This window comes from Balaenoptera acutorostrata, chromosome 14 (assembly GCF_949987535.1).
Source record: "Balaenoptera acutorostrata chromosome 14, mBalAcu1.1, whole genome shotgun sequence".
NCBI classification, from domain to species: domain Eukaryota; kingdom Metazoa; phylum Chordata; class Mammalia; order Artiodactyla; family Balaenopteridae; genus Balaenoptera; species Balaenoptera acutorostrata.
This window is the reverse complement of record NC_080077.1, coordinates 20,340,540-20,359,529: the sequence shown is the minus strand read 5'-3', so window position 1 is coordinate 20,359,529 and position 18,990 is coordinate 20,340,540. Positions and strand designations below refer to the sequence as shown.

The 18,990-nt window shown below is 39.7% G+C and overlaps 1 long non-coding RNA gene across 1 annotated transcript in view; it reads left to right on the top strand.

Annotated features, from left to right (window-relative positions):
* LOC102997279 (uncharacterized) overlaps positions 1-18,288 on the top strand; it is a 75,121-nt gene extending 56,833 nt beyond the window's left edge. The window contains exons 2-3 of the long non-coding RNA XR_450094.3: positions 12,670-12,774; positions 18,113-18,288. This is a non-coding gene — a long non-coding RNA (uncharacterized LOC102997279). The remainder of the gene's footprint in view (positions 1-12,669; positions 12,775-18,112) is intronic.
* Positions 18,289-18,990: the final 702 nt, after the last annotated feature.

The following is an 18,990-nucleotide window of genomic DNA, read 5'->3' as shown; positions in this document are numbered from 1 at the left end:
AAAGCTCATAATCTCTTAAATAAAATATGGTCTATTCTCCTACTTTGACAAATATACTTTCCTAATGCTCTGGAAGGATAGGATCTTAATTAGAATGCTTGGGCTCCTTGGAATTCAGTGCTGGAACATAGAGTTGAGGAAGAGGCATGTCCCAGTGCTTAGCGCCTAGCTGGGGTACCTCTCTTCTCATCTTTGGTTCATCCCACATCAAGAGGTGCCTCACATGCGCGTTCACACATCTGCACACAGCCTCCTCTTGACTGTCCCTTAGGCATAAAGGTGATCACATGTGTAGTGTGGTCCATCCTCAGCGGAACAGACTCTGAGTTTCATAGAGTCCTGGAAGCAGACTTGGGGCTACTGGGCAGGGAATTCTGAGATCCCTGGTACCCAAGCATGACCTATAAGGAGAGAGGCTTGGGCTCCCAGCGTCTGTGTTGTGTTAGTACCATGAACCCCGACTCTAGGGGTGAGGCACAACCAGGAGAGGGCCAAGAGGGTGTCCTCTATACTGTGGGAGTGGGAAGAAGGCAAGGGTAGGGGGGCCTGTTATCTAGGTCTAAAGGTAGTAACTGCTGCAAGCGAAGGGAGGTTAACCATCCCAGCAACACCGCTCACAAGCTGTGTGGTCCTTCTACCTGTAGCTCACTCCCTGGCTCCACCCATAATGACCTGCAAAATTATGAGAGAATAACTAAAATTTTCTAGAGTATGCAAAAGACCCACTCAACTCATATTCTTCACTTAAGACCCTCACTTACCTACTCTGCAAGTGCTAGGTATGCACGTACACTCCAACCCCCAAAACGAGGAAAAGACTAATGTTCAAAGGCCAAGTTACAGCTTTGTTTCCCGTGTAACTAACATTTCTACTCCTGTGTCACTCAGTCTCCTTCTTTTATTTATAAATGCTCCCAACTCCTAAAGGATATATGTTTGTATATTTTCCAAGATAACTTCCTGATGTTCTAAAAGAGAATATCTCTTTGATATTGTTTAGGAAACGGATGGTTGGAAGACCTTTTCCGATTGATTCTTAATACTTAAATTTTTTTTGAAGAATAGTCTCCCAAATGCAAATGTGACTGTTCTCCCATTTTCCATACACTCTTTAATTTTCTTTTGGCACCATAATAAGTTTTGTAAACTAAGTTGGAATAAAACATTCCCTGAGCATGGTTTGATAATCATTAATAATAATTTTTTATTTTGCAACTTTTTGTGAGACTATAAAATATATATGTAAACAGAAACTAACATAATATGTGTTAAATAATTGGCACAATTAAAGGATTGCTATTACTATTTTTCAATATTATTTTAACTCTTCAGTAAGGAATATCAGGAAACTCTAGTCAGATTTTTAAAATTCAGGTCAATAAACCACAGACTTTCCAGCTTAAGCAGTAAATAATCTTTTAAACTCATTTTATAACTGATGTTAATTTAAAAATAATTTTACGCTTACATTATGCTTATACTGCTTAATTCTATTCAGCATCTAGCTTTTGTCCTTGTAATGCTCCATCAGTCAGTCCTTTTGGATCATGAATTAGCAAGTCTCCAAAATAAAGTGACAGGTTAATTAAATTATGCAAGGAAAATGGTTTTCAATTCCATACCCCAACAGAGAGAAGAGGGACATTGAAAATTTATGATTACATCAAGTCTTCTCTGCATTTTCCATCATTCTCTAATAATAACTCGAGGCCAATGACAGAGCAATCACTCTGAACTTTTAAGGATATAAATATCATCAAATTTGACCTGGTTAAGTCATATAAGCTCCATCAATGAAAGTGTGACTAGCAAAAACTTCCCTATGAAAACTCTCACGTCAGGAAATATTTTCACAAGAGTTTATCTCATTAGAGATGTCACTTTCTTAATTTGCACCACACAACACATCTAATGGAACAATCTTGGCAAGTGTGTAGCTGTATATTCATACCCACTTGAGACACATGCCTTGGGAACAAACTATATCTGTAAGTAGTGATTTTTTGTACTATTTTCCTCTTCTATTATTTTGATCATTGTCAAGAATACTGTGTTCTCTGTGAGAAGAACTAGGGTAATCAAATTGTAGCACCAGATGTAGTAATCATGTTACCCTAGTATATTTTAGTATGCATTTCAGATTCCTGAGAGTATTATTTGAAAATAAAAGCAAAATTCAGGGAGGAAGAATGTAATTGTTGAAATATGGTAGTCGTGAAAATAACCACTTGTCCAGCAGCCCCAGGTTCTAAAAAAGCCATTTAATGCCTAAGGACAATCCATGTGCCTAGGGTAGATTTAACGTACTTGGCTCTTTTCTCCTCTTTTTCTTTGTTTTTCATCAGCAGGGGGTCTATACTCATGAAATAATTATGTGATGTCAGTCATAAGCAACATTGTGAAATTAAGCAACCTTTTCTCAGATATCTCAAAAATGTTTCCTTTCCGTGACTTTTCCCCCTTAAAGATGTATCTCTCTTTATTCCTCCCTGACAATTCCTTTTGTTCTAGGAGAAAACAGTTACTCTTCCAAGCATATTGCAGACTCTGAAAGGACCACAGGGAGAAAATATTTTCCATAAAGGAAATAATGCATGTAGAATTTCAGACCTTATTGATAAGGAGTTAGGAGAACCTTTCTGGGGAAATGATGGCTTTTCAGGAGCTGACTTAGGAAGTCGAGAGGCAGGCAATGTCCAGGGCTCAGTGATGACATATTAGACCCAGGTCTATGTCTGTCTTTCACCATGATATACCCGTCCACTTGCACAACACGTGCACCCTCAATCAAAGCTTGTGTGAACGAACGTAAGGTGGACACATTCAGCCAGGTGGTAGGTCTTTTTTTTTTTTTTTTGGTAGGTCTGTTTTTAAAGGATTCCACCTCTGGCTGTGCTCTCCTCAGTCATGGATATAAAAGTGCCCCTAAGTAGGCATTCCAGAAGTCCACCATGGAGAAGCAATGTATGACCCAGGGCACAGATAGAAATGATTGGGAGTTGAGGTCCATTCCCACTATTGTTTCATCCACTAACTTCTGAGGCAGGTTTGAGTCATTCCAATGACTCTTTGGCCATCTGAAAATTATCTTCACTTTTCTTTCTTCTCATCTTCTTTCTTTGTCCTTCCCCCAGAAGGAGGCTCTTAGGTGTTTCCAATATTATGTTTGCTAAGTCCTGAGAATGAAAAACATCTCATTCCCCAAGTTGGGTATAAATGCTCTACTTTGTAAAATATTGCTCACTTCTTCCCTTTCTTATTGAAGAAGTTATTCATACTGATAAGCGGATTGAAATAGGTCATTATTTAGATATCTATTTTATCTCTTAAAACATATTCCATTACAATTACTTTGCAATTTCACTTCAATATAGACTCCAATAAGCATCCAATCTGAGATGCTTTTGCAAGTAATAATGTCATTTTTTTGTGTGTTTACTTCTATATATAGTGATATTCCTTCTTGATTGATATAGGTTAAAATTTTTAATGTTTTATGGTTGCAGAAGTTTACAGGTGCATTGCTAATGTGAGTCTTCTTAACATGTGAACTACTTGTAGGCTTCTCCTCAGGGTAATTAAGTTAATTATACCAAAATTTTAGAACAAATTTCTCACCTGTATATGGATATAGTATTCTATAGTAACTTTCTACAAGCTTTAAAGAGCCCTGGAATTGTTTTCCTCAGACAATTTCCTGTATAAGCATAGTTGATTTTGAGGAAAAGGAGTAATTAAGTTATGGGATTATTTCAAATGAATGGCAAGAATGTCTTGGAGTACTGTGGATTGTGTCTCATTCATTTTTGCATTTTAGGAAAGACTAGCCAAATTCCAGCGCATACTAGATGCTCAATGTAGAACTGAATGGAACATTTTAAAGTTTCCGTATCAGCACCCACTAAAATGGTTGAAATTCCAAAAATCTAATAATATTAAGTGTTGGCAACTGGAATTTATATACACTATTGGTAGACATGTAAAATGATATAATCAATTTGGAAAATGTTTGACAGAATTTTACTAAAGCTAAGCATACCTCTGCAATGAATCAGCAATTCCACTCTTAGGTATATATACAATAGACGTGGGTACATACGTGCAACAAAAGTCACGTACAAAAGTGCTGATAGCAACACTAGTCATCATCACTGCAAAATGGGAGCAACCCAGATGTCTATCAACAGTAGAACGAATAAATAAATTATGGTATGTATCACAAAATGGATACAATTCAGCGATGAAAATAGACAAAATGCTTCTTTACGCAACAACATGATTGGATCTCTCTCTCTCACACACACACACAAGCATACACACATGCTGTTGAACAAAAGAAATGACACAAACCGACCCCATTTCTATAAAGTTCAAAAACAAGTGTAATTAGCCTATACTGTTAGAAATCAGTTGAGTGGATGGTTACCTTTGGGGAAGCAGAGGAGGATTTCTGAAATGTCTTAAAGTTCTATTGTTCTGGGCTTCCCTGGTGGCACAGTGGTTGAGAATCTGCCTGCTAATGCAGGGGACACGGGTTCGAGCCCTGGTCTGGGAAGATCCCACATGCCGCAGAGCAACTGGGCCCGTGAGCCACAACTGCTGAGCCTGCGCGTCTGGAGCCTGTGCCCCGCAACGGGAGGGGCCGCGATAGTGAGAGGTCTGCGCACCGCGATGAAGAGTGGCCCCCGCTTGCCGCAACTAGAGAAAGCCGTCGCACGAAGCGAAGACCCAACACAGCTAAAAATAAATAAATAAATAAATAAATAAATAAAGTAGCTATTAATTTAAAAAAAAAGTTCTATTGTTCTATTTCTTGATCTGAGTAATGGTTACATAGGTGTGCTCTGCTTGTGATATTTCATCAACATGTCCATAGGAAAAATGTACTGTGTTTTCCTTTACTCTCACAGTATTACCGTATTCACAACGTTTGTTTTTTAAAATTTATTTATTATTTAGTTTTGGCTGTGTTGGGTCTTCGTTTCTGTGCGAGGGCTTTCTCCAGTTGCGGCGAGCGGGGGCCACTCTTCATCGCGGTGCGCGGGCCTCTCACTATCGCGGCCTCTCTTGTTGCGGAGCACAGGCTCCAGACGCGCAGGCTCAGTAGTTGTGGCTCACGGGCCTAGTCGCTTCGCGGCATGTGGGATCTTCCCAGACCAGGGCTCGAACCCATGTCCCCTGCATTGGCAGGCAGATTCTCAACCACTGCGCCACCAGGGAAGCCCTTCACAACGTTTTTGACACAAGGTTTTGGATTTTTCACACCAAGCAATTCTGAAACTAGCTGCCTGGAGTTAGCAGCAGACTCCACAGGTTAAGGGCTCAGTCTCCCAAGACTCTCCCACTTCAGACATCACTCACAAGTGACGGGTCCCCCAAGTTACCCACAACTTCTATCCTATTTGATTACAACTCAGAGGTTCCCATGACTCCCTTTTTTGGATTCAATTATTTGCTAGAACAGCTCACAGAACTAACGAAACACAATTACCAGTTTATTATATAATAAAGGATATGCTAAAGGATGCAGATGAACAACCAGATACGTAAGGTGGGGTCTGTCCGGGTCTTGAGTGCAAGAGGTTCTAGTCCCTTGGAGTTGAGGGGCACCACCCTCCCAGCATGAAGATGTGTTCACGAACTCTGAAGCTCTTCAAACCTCCTATTTTGGGGATTCTTTAAAGGCTTCATCACATAGGCATGATTGATTATTAACTCAATCTTTTATCCCCTCTTCCTTTTCTGGAGGATGGTGGTGGAGATGAAAATTCCAAGCTTCTAATCATGGGTTGGTCTTTCTGGTGACCATTTCCCTTCTAGGAGCCCACCAAGAGTTGTCTTTTAGAACAGAAGACACTCCTATCACCCAGGAAATTCCAAGGGACTTAGGAGTTCTTGTGTCAGGAACTAGAGTCAAGGAACAGATGTTAGAACAAAAGATGTTCCTAGTGCTCTTATCACTTAAGAAATTACACGGGTCTTAGGAGCTCCATGCCAGGAACCAGGGACAGATGTATATAAAATTATTTCACAATGTATAATTTCCATATGGTGTACTTTTCTGTGAAATGCCTACTTATTTTTGCTAAATCTAGGTATTAGATTTTTATCTTGTACCCAGAAGCAGTTGGCCCTAGGAGAATTAGAGGAATGATGATTGAATTTTTAGATATGGTGCCAGCTTGGAAATAATGTCTGTGAGCTTATGGTGTTGAAGTACAGAATACAATCCAAACTTGTTGGGATGACATACAATACCATTTGTGACTTGATTCTCACTTATTTCTAACCCTATTTCTTGTCTTTCTCATGTATATACCATTTTTCAGCCACACTAAATCTCCTGTAGTTTTATAATACATGATGCTTTTTCTTACCTCCATACACTGTAAATAATACAGTGTTTCAACTGATTAATATGGTGTTCTCCATAGGGAGAAATCTTACCTTCATAACAAAGCTTAATTATCAGGTACTCTGGGAAAACTTCCCTCATTTACTTTTTTTTTTTTTTTTTGGCTGTGTTGGGTCTTCGTTTCTTGTGCAAGGGCTTTCTCTAGTTGCGGCGAGCGGGGGCCACTCTTCATCGTGGTGCGCGGGCCTCTCACTGTCGCGGCCTCTCTTGTTGCGGAGCACAGGCTCCAGACGCGCAGGCTCAGTAGTTGTGGCTCACGGGCCCAGTTGCTCCGCGGCATGTGGGATCTTCCCAGACCAGGGCTCGAACCCATGTCCCCTGCATTGGCAGGCAGATTCTCAACCACTGCGCCACCAGGGAAGCCCCCCCTCATTTACTTTTATGATTGTATGTGTGTATATGTATAAATATATAAAATTCACATATATATGAAAAAAATTTTAAGAATACTTTTAGTTCATATTTAAGCCAAGTCAACAAGCCAAACCAATTACATTCTGTCTATATTGGCAATTATTTTACCCAACTATTGCTAACTTTCAAAATTTTCAAAATGAAATTTTCACAACTATTCAAATAGTTCAAATGATTCTATTAAGCTGCCAGATGTAAGTTGACATTTGCATTCTTATGCACATTTTAAAAATTCAGTTGACAAAGTAATTTTGAATGACCCTGAACATCTTACACTGGATAAAGTCCAGATGGTCACTCATATCCTATGGAATGTAACATGTACAGAAAATTCATTTGTCAGACTGAATAGCAAGAAGATTCATCTCAGTTACAAAAGTCAGACTTATCTAATATTTCAAACGAAATTATTTTCTTTTACCTTAGGGCATGTAAATCAATTCATATTATACTCATCAGAGATTTAATGCCCAAGGCTCCATTAAAAAAGATATATGAGGGCTTCCCTGGTGGCGCAGTGGTTGAGAATCTGCCTGCCAATGCAGGGGACACAGGTTCGAGCCCTGGTCTGGGAGGATCCCACATGACGCGGAGCAACTAGGCCCGTGCGCCACACCTACTGAGCCTGCGTGTCTGGAGCCTGTGCTCCGTAACAAGAGAGGCCGCGACAGTGAGAGGCCCGCGCACCACGATGAAGAGTGGCCCCTCGATTGCTGCAACTAGAGAAAGCCCTCGCACAGAAACGAAGACCCAACACAGCCAAAAAAATATATATATATACATATATATATGAGAATAATTAACTGGGATATCAATTATTTATTTGTATATTAATGGACATGTCTAATTATTGACAGTATTTATAATGTTTAAAGTATGAATATTTGCCTTCAATTTTGTGAAAAACCAGATATCCCATCCTACATAATTCCTTGCCATCCAGTTTAAAGTCACCATAGCAATATGTCAACAATTTAGTTGTGTGTATTCAAACCACCTTCCTATTTGAGGGGAATCCTTCTTGATGTGAATCTTGGTGGAAAGAAATGTCCTGCTTTCCAACATGATGCCAAAGAGGGTCAATGGTTTTATCCTGTGCCCAGAAGCAGCTGGCCTTAGAAAAATGAGAGAAAGGATGACTGACAACTTAGTTATGGTGCCTGCCAGGTTGGCGGCAATGCCAGGAGAGATTGTGGGGCAGAACTGTAGGATATGATAGGTGATCTGAACCAGCAAACAATTATGGCTAGTTACTTTCATGTCAGAACACATGCATTCAGACAAAAAAAGATCTACTCACAAAATGTTTGCTTCCCATTCCTGTAAGCCTCAATTTGCAAGTCTGGGGTGTTGGGGTTTTAAATGCCCGAGGAAGGATAGCTTCTCACAGTGGATACAATTGTTCCTCAGAATTGAAATGAGACAGTTTTGCAGGGGCTTTCCTCAGGAAGTGGACTCTGAGATGTAGATTAGCATACAGATTTATCAGAGTGCTCTAGTGTTCTGCACCTGTGGAAGGAAAGAGGTGTGGAAGCAGGACTTGGTAGAGGGTGAAGTCAAGCTGTGTTGTGATCTCAAGGAATTTCAGCCGGCCCTATGGGTAGCTAACATGGGTTGATCCTTTAGAACTCTTCTGAATTGTGTAAGAGACCCAAGCCTTTATACTCCTGAGTCTATCAGTCACTGGAAATGGGTTACCCCAAAAGAGGGTGTGAACTTCAGTGAAATGGCTCTCTTCAGCTGAGGCAACACCAAAGGGGGATGACAGCTGAGGGCTGTCTGCCAGCAGCCCTCTTAGCATTTAGAGGATTAGGTCCTTCATTCCAGAAGGGGACTAGAGAGATCAGTGTGGTGCATCAAAGAGTCCACCACAGGCAGTTTGCTTCCCACTTGTTCATGCTACTGGGAAAATAGTGAAAGATAAAGTTATAATGTTGGATAGGCTAAGAATTAACCTATTAAGGTGGTCAAAGATAGCTATTTCACCAAGAGGGGAGGAAGGAGGAAGGACTAATGGAACTGAGGAAGCTCCTGAGGCACTTCCTTCTACTATTATGTCCAGTCGTAAAAGCTAATGGGAGACTACTAGTTACACAAAACTGCCAGGACCAACAAGGACCAAGATCCCTCCAGAATAAAACTTTGGGTCATCAAACCACTTAAAGGGCTCTGAGGAGTAGAGGTAATGGCTGAAAACAAAGGCAACATATTGGGCTGGCCAAAAAGTTCGTTCGGGTTTTAGGCAAAACCCAAAAGAACTTTTTGGCCAACCCAATAAAATGTGTGGGAGTTATAAATATTGATGCAAGCTACACTTTTATAACCAATCCCCATGCTTGAAACAAGTAACAGATTAGTTACTAGGCTAAAGCTCCTCTTAAATGGGACTAAACCTCCTATCAATATTTTTCTCCTTGTCATGTCATGTATAATATATATATTTTAACTCCTTACATCATTTCTCTCCTTTTTTCCTACTATTGCATGTCAGCAGTAGCTAATAGTATAACCCTGCACTGTCCAATATGATAACCACTAGCTATCTGTGGCTATTTAAGTTTAAATTAAATTTAATTTAATTTAAAATTCAGTTCCTCAGCTATACTAGCATTTGCTCAAGAGCCACATATAAGTATTGGCTACTGTATTGGATGGTGAAGATATAGAATAGTTCCATCATCACAGAAAGTTCTATGAACCAATGGCTCTTAGAATCACCTGGAGAGCTTGTTAAAATTCAGGTTGCTGAGCACTACGCCCAAAGGTTCTTATTTAATAGGTATGGGCTGTGACCAAATAATTTGCATTTCTAACAAGTTCCTAGGTGGTGATGCTTTGGGTACAGGGAGAGTAGTGTTTAGGCGCTACATTAGTCACTATGGAAGTAGGATTGTGACAGATCTGAAGATGGAAGAATTTAATTTAAATGGAAGAGATGAAAGAGATTCTGGTCTTGGAGTAGAGTGAGTGCAACTTTTGACAAAACAATTATTAGTTACATTAGGCAAGAGCTTTTTATTTTGGAATATTAGTATGAGGATAAATGTGTACATGAATGTTGGGCAGCCAAATATGGTGAAGGATATTAGATATTTGTCATTTTTCCTGCTCAGAATCTAATCCTTGTTTCTTTTCCAGGGAAATCCCTATTGTGTGAATCTTAGTAAAATGCAAAGCTTTATCTCTCATTGTGGAAGCCAAAGTGGGATCTGTCACAATCCCACTTCCATAGTGTCTAATGTAGAGCCTAAACACTATTCAGCCAGATCTGCTCTTTCTCTGCTCCCTGAGCCTGGAAAGGGAATAGTATATTTGCTCAGAAGATTGAATATATTTGCCTGGGATTTTCAACCTTGTGGGAATGATTCAAGAGCACAGAACAATCAGAATTCATTTAATGTGGTGCAGTCTATGAGTGGTTCTGCCAGGCTTGGGTTCCGTCATGGAAGCAATGGCCCCAGCAGCAACTGGGGCTTAGAGAAACGATGACACGGTAGCATCGTGGTCAGATTTTTCCTGCTGTATACTTTTAGGCACCATCTTCTTTCCTGTTTTCCAAGACTGTTCTTCCATTTTTCCACCACTTCTATGATCCTCTCTATGCTCACTCTGTAATTACCCATTTTTATTAAATCAGCCTGAGTTAGATTCTGAAGTTTGCAACCAAGAGACTTGACTGTCCTCTTCCTTGTCCAGGAAGACTTCTTTGATGTGGAGCTAGCTGGTCATTCTCTTGTTTCACAGAGAGATTAATTCCAGCTGATGTAAGTCAAGAAGGTGTTTCTGAATGAATGTATAGAACTTTATTAAATGCCTTGTACTTTTGTTGAATCCTCAGATAGTAAGCTCCTGGTAGATCAAAACTGCTATTTTCATCTTGTATTCCCTACAATCAACTAGCAAAACATTTGAATATGAATTATTTCAGAAGAAAAAGGGGCATCCTTTTGCTCTGCACTCTCAACATAAATGTCACCTCATTTTTAAGCCCTTTCCTCATCATCTGTAGCCAGGCCAACCCCAGTCAACTGTTTTTTATTATCCTGGTTTATTTTCTTTATAACATGTATCTCTCTATTAAATTATATATTTTTACATATGTGTTAATTTGTCTCTAGCCCCTCTTGTATATAAGCTCAGTAAGAGCAGCAAGCTTCACTACAGATCAGCCTGGACAAAAAAAATTAAACTCTCACTGGTTTCAACCAAATTCTTTCCACACAGAGAATTTTGAGTTTGGCTAAAATTACCAAACAGCTGAAAGTCAGAGGAAAGAGTCACTTCTAGTGACCATCTACATGTCACTGGCTAAAATCTCCCCCTTTTTTCCCCTTTCCTCTCTTTTCCATTTCCAAGCAGTATAAAGCCCTCTGTTTTTTTAATGCACAACATTTATAAATCATCATCTGAAGCCTGAGCAGACTTCAGAATCCCATTCTTTACCTTCATTTATCTATCAAAGTGTTTCTTCCAAACAGCTCTCCATAGAAGTAATTAAATGTAAATTTGTTACATTACTGCCTAAAATCTTCTTCATCTAGATTACTCCTGTCACAAATTAAAGATTAGTGGAATAAAAGTGCGTGTGTCTGTGTGTGTGTGTGTGTAGACACGTACCTGTGGGTAAACTCTGAGGGGAAGAGATATCTCATTGCTTAGCCTCTCTGCCTGTAGACATTTCACTGAGTACTTGAGTCTAATCCTGGCTGCATCACTGACAGAGTAAATAAATCACCAGGAATCCTTGACTTGCATTTTCTTTTTCATGAAACTAATGGAGTATATCAATTGATCATGCATACGAATTGGCAAATACATAGATGGAAGGCAATAGATGGCTTTTGTCTTTATTGAATAAAAGGGGACTCACAGTTTAAAACTTTATTAGGTTTAGCCCTTTGCAAACAAAAGAACTCACTGTGAGATGCAGGCTTAGTTATTTGTCTTCAGATATGCCTACCTCAGGTGACACACTGATTGTAGTCAACAAATCTGACAGAGATGACCACAGGAGGATCAGCACGGAGCTGGAGAGAAACAGCACAAATCCTAAAAGACTGCATTTCAGCTGGGCTGATAAACTGTCATCTTACAGAGCACACAAGTGCCGCCTTCCTTTAGGCAAAGATAATCTGTGCCTGTGAGCTTGGTATTAATTTAGCAACCAGAGAGGGGAAAAATAGAAAAGGACCTGCAGCTGAGGGGGGTTTTAAAGCCTTGCCACGGTAGAACAATACGTGGTCCTGCATAGAGAGAAAAAGGAATTTAAAAGGGGCTCTTGTGGAAGGGCTGACATCCAACATCACCCTGCCTGGGCTGGGCTTCCAAACTCAGCGTGGTGTCTGAGGGACAAATCGCCTTTCCCTCTTTCACTGGCAGTTTCAGTTAAACAAAACTCTTCGCTTTGGACTTTGTTTGCTTTTGCCATATTCAATAAATGTCACCCTCTCACCCTCTGGTCTCCTTTCCGTAACAAATCCACTCCCCCACTTCCACTACCACATCCACACACACCCCAGAAAGCACAAATAGAAAAAACACAGCCTGTTTTATGGACAGTTGACTGAGCGATGCATATTTGAGCAGAAACAAGAAAGCTGTGGAATATACCCCCAGGTTTTAGTTGTCACTGTCACCTGTTCTGTGGTGCTCATCCATGCAAAGCCCCACGGTGAGATTCTGACATTCTCCCTTGTTCGTGGGGAAGTGACCTTTTCCTAGTCAACTTGATCACAACCTTCTCCTGATTTATTTTAGTTTGCCTATTTTAAAACACTTGTGTGTTGTGTATGGCTAGCCTAACTATGCTAATATTCTACTGCCTGGTCATTTACTTACAGAGATGAACCTCTAGGGAGAGGGAGAAGTGTGTGCTCGTCTGACCAGGAACCCAGCATCACAGCCCAGGGAAGGTGATGTTCCTCTGTGTGACAGAAAGAACACAGGTAAATCCAATCAAAATAACTACTCTTTTATGAACAGGAAAAGTTTGAGACAGAAATAGACACATTTAAGGGCTTAGGACTTTAAGGAGGAAAGAGCAGAGTTGCAACAAATCTAAACCAGCTTCAGAATGTAACTTCGCAAGAGATGTGGCCATTTTTGGTTCGTTTACATTTTCAAGGATGCTAACATGTCTGCTCCTAAAGAAGCTAACAGATTGGGAAACACCTGGACGTGACCATATAATGTGGCAAGGAGCACATCCAGGCCCAAAGGTAAGCATGACGGGTAAGCGACCTTGTAGAGAACCATTTAGAGGAAACAGCAGAACAGGAGCTGCTGCTCAATCTGGCTGGAAGACGAATGCAGATGTGAGGAGGGTGAGAAAAGACTGTGGGAACCAGACAGCTAATGTACCTTCACCAACTGATACAACTGGATACATACATACATACATAGATTGTGATAGGAGTTTGAAGTTTATATTTAATGACCCAGGTCCTAGGTGGTGAGTAGTAATAATCACGTCTCCAATGTTCCACACAGGCTACATGCTGCTGTTTTAGGGAACCCCCTTCCCCTACTTCTACCTCCCTAAAGATTATTGTTGATGTCTACTTTATCTGCATTTCACCTGCACAAAAATGTGAGCAGCGATAAGCAGTCTTTGACTCTATTTTCTCAAAGCGTTTTTCCCCTATTCTATTTTGTTTAATTCCACTAAATAAACACATCCCTCTTCCAAAACAGAGACAACAAAACGTGAGCTTTCAGATGAACAAGGTAGAGTACAAAATTCTGCCAGAAGGCTACACCAAGAAATGTAAAGCGTCTGAGATTTTACTGTACTTATAAGCTGACAAGTTAGTTTGCTAGTTTCATGGATGCAGGCAGAAGCATAGACAGGACGTTATTGCTCATAGCACAGCAAGCAGCAGGAAGATTGGCATATTTGCATTAGTTTCCCTTGTTCTCAAGTCCTAGCGGGTGGGGGACAATGTGGATGGGCCCATTTGACACCTGCCTACTTGGTGGATGCGTTACTGCAGAGGAACCCTGAGCTGAAGGAACCCCGATGTTTTATAATGGGAAGTCTTCAGAGGGAGACCTTATCTTTATTATACAGGACTGTAAGCATGCTTGCCTGTCGTTCTGGAGGGAGATGTCTCTTTCTTCCAAGGCTGTTTACTATACAGACATCCTGGAAAAGATGTCTAGAATAAAGATACCCAGTGCCTCTACTTGCAAGAGACACATGAAACTCCCTGGAGAAGCATCTCCCTACAGGTTACTCAGCTCTGTTTCTCACTACCATCCTCATGCGCCCTGCCCCCTCTTCACTGTCTGCCACATTAAGCTCCCACTGTGCCCTGTACCCACTCCCTCACCCCACTGATCACGCTGCATTGTACCCGCTTGCTCAGTTATGTGCGTCTCCCATTTGACTATAAACTTCTAATGGGATGAGACCATTATTCATCTTGGCATCACCGGTCCAGCACAGTGCTTGACCCTCAAGGGAACTCAACAAATGTTGAAATAATGAATGACAACATTTAGATACTTCCTTGAAGTCAGGGTCTCTATCCTATACATCTTTGTATCACAAACTGTATCTCCTAAAAGAATTTTTTTCCTATAACAGGCATAATTATCATAATAAAATTAAGTAATTAGTAATAAATTTCCCAAGCAGGCTAACAAAGTCCAGCCTTCCAGACCAGTGATCTCAAATTGAAAAACAAACTAGCTCTCTTAAATCATAGCTGCATTTCATAGCAAGATCATTTTGAAAAGCAAAATATTTTAAATATTGCCCTTTTTTCATTTTTTTAATCATGCATCTTTCCCATATGTTTTTATAGTTTTTAAGATTATTGTTCATGGTATCTCAGGTTTTTCTCTTTTATCACAAACATTCTTTATATAAAACTCATAGTTCTAGTCTTCACTTGAGCAACAAAATATGTTCACATAATTTTCTCTTGAAACAGACTCTTTGATTTCCCCACCTAGGATAGAGAAAACACAGTATGAATGGTTTTACTTGCCTTTTAACTCTGCTATAAGAAAAACAGTGCCGTGGGACAGCTGCAGGCAGTGCCTCTTGGCCTCAGCGATTGGGATTTCACAGGGAGAGGGTAGAGGCAGAGGAAGCTCACGTCCTCCCTCAGGGATGATTGTTTCTCAGTCCAGCCCAGTGCTGTCAGGTCTCCTGACATTGTAAGACATGTTTGAAATCTGGATTTTTTTTGGTGAAAGCTCCTAATTTTATTTATTGACCATTTACTCAAGAAAAAGCCAGATGTACAGATTTCTCAGACCCTGGGCCCTAAATTTGTTATGTCTGAAACTGCCTGGAGTAGAGAAGAGACAGGTACCTAAGGGGGGTTAAAGGTCAACATGGGAACAGTAAACAAATGGATGAAACATCTACACTGCAGGCACATGGCAGAGAAAAGCTTTTTATGGTGCATAGAATACATGGCGAACGTGCAACGATTAGACTTGCATCCTGTCCTAAAGAAGCTTCCAGTCTATGGGTAATGTCATGTGAAAGCCAGGGGCACTTTCAGTGTTTGATTTACTGAGTACTTGAAAGTCCTAGATAGACTCTTCTTACATTTTTTTATTTACTTAATTTTTAATATTTCTTATTTTTTTATTGAAGTATAGTTGCTGTACAATATTATATAAGTTACAGGTGTACAAGATAGTGATTCACAATTTTTAAAGTGTATACTCAATTTACAGTTATTATAAAATATTGGCTATATTCCCCATGTTGTCCAGATAGAGCCTTTTAAGTACCTTTTGTGGATGTACCTTCTGCAAAGACTATCAAGTCTTTCAGAGAAACGTTCATGAAAAAGACTTGGCCTAGTTTCATCCTATAAAGAGCAGGCAAAATAACAGTCAGGGAGGTACATATACAACTGCACCCCACACACATGCATATATTCACCAGGGTCAAACCATCCTTGGGAAGAGAAAACACTGGCACTCTAGGGGAACATAGCCTAGAAGAAGTAAGAGTTTAACAGAGTCAGAGGAAAGCCAGCCCTGCCTCAGGATGAGAGGAGCTGGGCAGCGAAGCACCACAGGGGACATTGGTGATGCTTCTCAGGACAGTGTTCCAATGCCATGCATGGAGGACAGGCGAGGGGTCTCAACATTTATGTGTATGGCCTTGCAGTTGAGAAATGAGCCTTTGAAATCAAACAAGTCTGGTTCAAATTCTGGCTCTGTTATTTACAAGCTGAGTGGCTTTGGCCAAGTAACTTCATATCCCTAAGCTTCAGTTTCCTCATCTATAAAATGGGAATAATAAAAATAACAATGTGTACCACATGAAATTTTGTAAGCATATGACTAAAACCTCTGGAGTAGGATCCTTTTGTAAGGATACGACTAAAACCTCTGGAGTAGAGAAGGAATGGAGAAGTGTGGCAGAGTGTGGACTGCAGTGAAGCAGGTGTCCGCAGGCTGGAGAAGTGGGGCAGAGGCAGGGCCAAAGGGGCAGCTGAAGGCAAGCAGTCCAGTGTGGCAGTGATATGAAGCCCAAGTAATAGCAGGGCCTGGGCCAGTGGAGAATGGAGACGGGAGTGAAAGCACACAAGAAGGACTTGGTGGAATGACAGCTCCCTGTATGAGTTTGCAGCCATTCCTAGGTCCCTGTGGTAAAGAAGCAATTGTGTATATTTTTATTTTCACTGGTCAATTCCCTTGGTATGAAACTGGCAAAAATCTCCTTCAAAGGTCTAGAAAAATTACAGCGTGAAATTATGACAATGAGTTTATAAAACATAGATTGTGATATGGATCCTTAATTTCTTGGAGGCAGGAAATATAACATAGCCTTTAAACTACTTTGACTTCTCAGGCTTTGTTTTATTTTAAGGGACTTTAGAAAACAAACCCTTGGGTGAAAATAGAGTCTTAGGTTTTTACTCTGGCTTTACAGCTAACTTCCTTGAATAGAACAGTTGATCACTCTGTGCTCCGTGTTTGCCATCTGGAAAACGGGAATTAATAATATCTGCATCTGCTTTCTCCATGAAGATGATGTGTGGGTAAAGGTGATACATGAAACATCTAGCACCTGAGACAGAAGGTGTAGTAAGAATTCTAGATTGTGTATCATTTATTGATAATACATTTTACAAAATTTTATAAAAAATGAGTCCCCCCCTATTTTTTTTAGAAACAAGAGAGATTGTTGTCTCTATTACTCTCAAAAAGAAAACCACAATATGCTGTCTTTTTCATAATGTTTGAGAAAATTGGCAAAGAGGATTGAAGAGTGAGTCTTTTCTAAAACTTCTATTACTGTAGATATTGGCCACTTCAGAAATAAAGATCTCATTACATTACTGTTAATGGTGGGAAACAAACCATTTCACTTAGATTTTCAAAAGATATTAATAAACTGTTCTTTTAAAGACTCTCAAAACCATGTTTCATTGTATACCTATAGGAACATCATTTCTTGATTCAAAAGATTAAAAGAGCAACATCAAGGTTACCCATGACTGATGGTAAATAATTCACTCTCAATATTTATATATATATTGCCTTCAGAAAAAGAGCATGAAATCTAGAATATATAAATATTAAGCAAAAGTAAATCCTTCAGAATGTTTCCAGCATGAGGAAGCTGGGCAGAAAGACTCAGAATGAGACTCCAGGATAGCGACTAAAGGAAGAAAACACTTTTAATATCTATAAACTCTAATATTTTGACATAGCTAGAGAGCTTCTATTTTTAAAATACCAAGTGTTTTTATAATCTTTAAAATTATTTTACACCATCTCATTATTTTAACAATATGGATATTTCAGACATGGAATTTATGGTAGATAATCTGGACTGAATATTTTCAATGGGAAGCACCTTGAAGGCCTCTCCCACTAAAACATAACTAGATACTGAATATAATAAACTTTAAATTGCATTTTGGATTCTCAGAAAATTTTAAAAAATTCTGAAGATTTCCTCTCTCTCTGAAAAAAAGAAAAAAATGAGCTGAATCCAGAGCTTGAAACTGTGAACACAGAAGAAATTGGAAAGATTGAGCCTGTTCCATGTCAATATTTTACAGCATCACCGCGGTCCACAAACTCCAACGTATCCGAAACAGGATGAACCCAAAAAGTCTGCCAAGAAACATTATATTAATAGCTGTAGAACACTAAAGATTAAGTACTCAAAAGGAAATCAAAGTGAAAACTAAAATAACCAACAAAAGATATGACAGAAGATTTCTTGATGCAAATAAAAGGAGCTGGAAGACAGTGGAACGTATTTTCATTTTCTTTCCTCACCTTGCTATCCCACAGGACAACTAGCTGGCCCAATGCATTGATGACATCATGCTGACTGAACCTTACTAGATGTCCTACTAAGACACATGCAGCAGCTTTGGGGAGACAAATCAGATCATCAGGAGTACTTTCTGGGTCTTCCTGAGAAAAATCTCCTGGAAAATGGAAATACCTACATTAATACGTATTAAAATGCCTCAATAATGAAACAATGTGTTCTTCCTGTTTGTAATAGAGATAAACCCATGGTATAGAATATAAAGTCCAGAAACAGACCTAAATACATATGGGAATAGTATGTGATAAAGATGGCATTTCAAAATAGTGTGGAAATTATGGACAGTTAATAAATGAATAAATGAAACAAATTTATAGCCTTCTAAAAATAATATACTGAAGTTGGAACTATACCTCATCATCAAAAAATTCAAATAGATCAAAAGATTTACATATAAAAACTAAAATCATAAAAGTACTTGAAAAAAACTAGAGATGATTCTTTTTTTATTATTATTTTTTAATTTTTATTTTGTGGCTGTGTTGGGTCTTCGCTTCGTGCGACGGCTTTCTCTAGTTGCGGCAAGCGGGGGCCACTCTTCATCGCGGTGTGCAGACCTCTCACTATCGCGGCCTCTCTTGCTGTGGAGCACAGGCTCCAGACGCGTAGGCTCAGTAACCGTGGCTCACGGGCCTAGTTGCTCCGCGGCATGTGGGATCCTCCCAGACCAGGGCTCGAACCCGTGTCCCCTGCACTGGCAGGCAGATTCTCAACCACTGCGCCACCAGCGAAGCCCCGAGATGATTCTTTTATAAACTCAGAATGGGTTATTAATTGTAATAGAAAAGTTTGTTATATTTAACCACATAAAATAAAAAATTTCTACATGGTGAAA